This window comes from Coffea eugenioides, chromosome 3, assembly GCF_003713205.1.
Source record: "Coffea eugenioides isolate CCC68of chromosome 3, Ceug_1.0, whole genome shotgun sequence".
In the NCBI taxonomy this organism is placed as follows: Eukaryota; Viridiplantae; Streptophyta; class Magnoliopsida; order Gentianales; family Rubiaceae; genus Coffea; species Coffea eugenioides.
In genome coordinates, this window is record NC_040037.1 from 30,603,810 (window position 1) to 30,608,154 (window position 4,345).

General features: G+C 34.1%; 1 non-coding gene across 1 annotated transcript; it reads right to left on the reverse strand.

Annotated features, from left to right (window-relative positions):
* Positions 1-3,415: 3,415 nt before the first annotated feature.
* LOC113767279 lies at positions 3,416-3,522 on the reverse strand. The gene has a single exon (XR_003467992.1). It is a non-coding gene; the product is annotated as a small nucleolar RNA R71 (small nucleolar RNA).
* Between the last annotated feature and the right edge of the window lie 823 nt (positions 3,523-4,345).

Below are 4,345 nucleotides of genomic sequence, written 5' to 3' on the forward strand. Positions count from 1 at the left end.
GGTAGTTCTGGGGCAAAAAGTTGTATACAGGAAAACAGCATCTTTTATAATGCAACAACTTGGAGAAAACCCTAATAGATTAAGAAAATTTTCAATTAAAATTAAGGAAGGTTCATGACAGACTAAAGCTTCTAAAAGTAAAAGATCATTGTCCATATAAAATTGTCAGAAAGTTTCCTTAATTACATGGAAAATTTTTAGATTAGGAAAGAAAAACAGAAAAGGAAATTACCAAAAAACACCCTTTTTTATTGAAGGAAACTAACGCTTTTTTTCCTTCTTTCTAGCAATTATCCGACAGGCAGCAGCGGCTTTTGCTACTACTCTATCCTATTGCTATATATATTAAGTATTATTTTGAATCGTGAACTCTCAAAAAGTATAGATATATGAAGATGATACATGACGTGATTCTAAAGTTACAAACAACTCTCAATTGCTATTTTTTAAAATTTATCATTATCATATCTCTTTATCCCAATTTATTAGGTATTTTCACCCCTATTTTATAGATATTTTCTTAATTATTTAAAATCTCAAATGACATAAGTAACATTGAAAACAGTGTTATAGACATCTCTACAAGTATATACTTAGGTATTAATTTTATATACGGTGTATATACTGTCATCGCTAGATAGATGTTACATATGTTGAATTTGAATTTGAAATTTATATTTTATATATGTGATATTCATTTAATCATGATAGTATATATTGTCAGTATATATTAGATTAACTATAATATTACAAACCAATACTATAATATTATATGCATCCACAAGAAGTATATAACAATTTCCATCTTAATGTGTTGAATATTCAAAACAATTGTAAAAGTCTAAATGAACTAATGTCATTATTTATACTATTCTCTACCATAGATAGCCCAAAGCACAACTATAGGGTATGTTTCCTCCTCTAATCTCAAAGTGGCTCATCCTTTTCATCTAACAAAAGAAGGGGTGGCAATTTCCAGTACAATGTTACAACTGATAAGAGTTTATTTTACGTATTTTTAAGTGCATTTTATTAGTTAATTTTGAGTTGATTATTTAGTTTTATAAATAAAATAAAGAGGTTTTTGGTAAAATTATATATTTTTTGTAAAAGTGGATAATATTGCATTTTTAGTGATTTTAATGGTAAAACCTTCATTTTTATGCAGGAATGATGACTCAATCACCAAAGGATGTCAAATGAGGTAAAAAATAGAGATTTGGTGATAAATTCAAGTGGCAACAAGAAGAATGAAGTGAAAAACGTTCAAGTGAGGAAATGCAATACAAGTCAGTTTTGACACTCTTCAGTATTTCGATCATATCTCAGGCTACAAAGCTCCGATTTGGATGATTCTTGAAGCATTGGAAAGCTAACTCAAAGGGCTACAACTTTTGTGTTTTGCACAAAAGCTAGTTCGGCCTTTATGATAGAGAAAATCGCAGATGAAGTAAGGCCAAAGTGAATACGCGAGTACACAAAACGTGACTTGTAACCGCGTTTTGTGTAGGCGCGTTTTATAGCCGAAATTCTGCAATTTGACTCAGCCAATTCTCTTGTGTTCATACCACTTTCCAGCTATAAGATGCAAGGGAATTCGGTGCACATGCTTCAGAAGAAAAAAGGGCAAGAAAAGTGGCTTATTTTCAAGTCAAAAATATTGGTTTTTGACTATGCTAACAAAGTGGAGATTTGGGAATCAAAGGATAGAATTTGACTTGGAAAAATGGAGCTTTTGAGTAGTTTTTATGCAGAGATAGAGGGAGAGGTCTGGAAATCCATTCGTAGCTTAGTTTCTTACAGAAAAACATATTCTCTCTACCTAGGACTTGCAAGGGGCAATTGGGATTTCATCTTGTAATCATCTAAGTTCAAGACAAAGGAGATTTTTGGAAGGCTTCACCATATCTTGGCTAAGACTTTCTTTACTCTGTTTGTATTTGTAATTCATGATGATTTACATTAATGAAGTTATGAGTGTTTTATCATTCATGAGTAGCTAATTTTCTTTATCTAGGGAGTAGATGAAGCTTATGGCCAAATGATATGAAGTGATTGTTATTCATTCTTGTTATGTCTTGTATTAACTTATCTACTTGTGTATGTTGGATTACTTGTTGTTGCTTGATCACCAATAGCAGGTTTATAGTTATTTTTATTCATTGAGAAATGGTAAAAATAATGGAATGACACAAGTAGAACTTGAGTTGTATATTCATGAGAATAGAAATACGTTCAAGTGGATGAAATCTGCATTTCATGTGTGAATAAGAACAGATTTAGTATTTACCAAGAGATTAGGAAAAACTAATCTGTTTTAACCCATTATTATCATGAGAATGTGATTTTGGTATTTCTGGAAATGAATCCTTGGTTAAACAAGAGCAGTAACAAGTGTTGAATTAATTCATTTTAGATCTTTTGTGTCATAAGTGGAATCTACATCCCTAGATCTTAATATTTAGTGAATTCTACTCCTATTGTGAAATTGCATTTATCTAGTTAAGAACTCTTGTAGTTGAATTAAAATCTGAAGTTTCTGCTCAAATTAATTGTGAGTCTAAATAATAGAGTAAATTAGTATCTAATAATTGTTTTAAATTGCTCCTCGTGGGATCGACCCGATACACATCTCGTACTACAATTGCGACCTGTATACTTGCAGTCCAACGGGTGTAAATTCGGAATTAAACTTGCACTTAAAGTAAAAACCCGTCAAGTTTTTGGCGCCGTTGCCGGGGAGCGGCAATATTAGAGCCTAATCATCTTTATTAATTTAGACAGCTTTATTTTTTAGATTATATTTAATCTTGTATTGTAATCAGTTTTTTTTTTACCATTGAAGTTGCATAATATCCCTTATTTCTGTTTGTAGTGTATGCACCGGGAGTCTCGAGAAGTCGCACCTTTCAATCCAGAAATTGAGAGGACACTACGTAGACAAAGGAGGCATCCACCACAGCAAGAGGAACAAGAGATTTGGCAACCTATAGAGGAAATCTCAATAGAACTACCATTTGAAGAAGAAATGGCTGAAAATGACCCAAATAGGCGAGTTCTACGAGATTATACTCTACCGGAAACACAAGGATCTCAAACAAGCATAGTAAGGCCTACGGTAAATGCTAACAATTTTGAGATTAAACCATCACTTATCCAAATGGTTCAACAATCTCAATTTGGAGGTAATGCAGTAGAAGATCCTAATACACACTTAGCTACATTCTTGGAAATTTGTGATACAATTAAAATGAATGGAGTTAGTGATGATGCTATAAGACTAAGGTTGTTCCCATTTTCATTGAGAGATAAGGCCAAACTTTGGCTACACTCTCATGCTCCTAATACTTTCACTGGATGGGATGAACTATCAAGAGCATTCTTAAATAAGTATTTTCCACCAGGTAAGACTGCTAAGTTTAGAATGGATATCACTGGTTTTAGTCAAATGGAAGGAGAATCATTATATGAAGCATGGGAAAGGTTTAGAGATTTGCTTCGGAAATGTCCACATCATGGACTGCCGGAATGGTTAATCATACAAACCTTCTATAATGGTTTAGTTTTTTCTACTAAAACTATGATCGATGCAGCTGCAGGTGGAGCTTTAATGGGTAAATCACCCCAAGAGGCTCATAATTTGATAGAAGAAATGGCAGCAAATAACTACCAATGGGCCAATGAGAGAGGTAATACAAGACGTCACGCAGGTATGATAGAAATGGACACTCTCAATATGCTGAGTGCTCAAATGAATAATGTGATGAAGTTATTGAGTAGACAAGGTGGAGTTAGCCCAAGTTCATCTAATGCTCACGTAGCTTGTTGTTCTTTCTGTGGAGGTGAACATGATATTAATGAGTGTGTTGATTCTGAGCAGGTACAATTTGTCAATAATTACAACCGAAATGCTCCAAATAATCCCTACTCGAATACTTACAATCCGGGGTGGAAAAATCATCCAAACTTTGGATGGAAAGATCAAGGCAATCAACAAAGGCCAACCAATCCGCCGGGATTTCAACCAAGGCAACCACAGGCTGAAACTAAACCAAGTTGGGAGATCGCGGTGGAAAAACTTGCTAAGGTGACTTCGGATAGATTCGAGCGAGTTGAGGGGCGGTTGGACCAATTAGCTGGGATGTACAGAAACTTGGAGGTTCAAATTGGTCAAATTGCCAATGTGATCAACAATAGAAACCCTGGTGAATTACCAAGTAAAACCGAAGTGAATCCGAGAGAGCATGTCAATGCAATCATTCTTAGAAGCGGTAAAACGGTTGAGGGATTTGATTTTGAAAATTCAGGTGGTGAAAAAGACAAGAAGCAAGCAATTGAAGGGGAG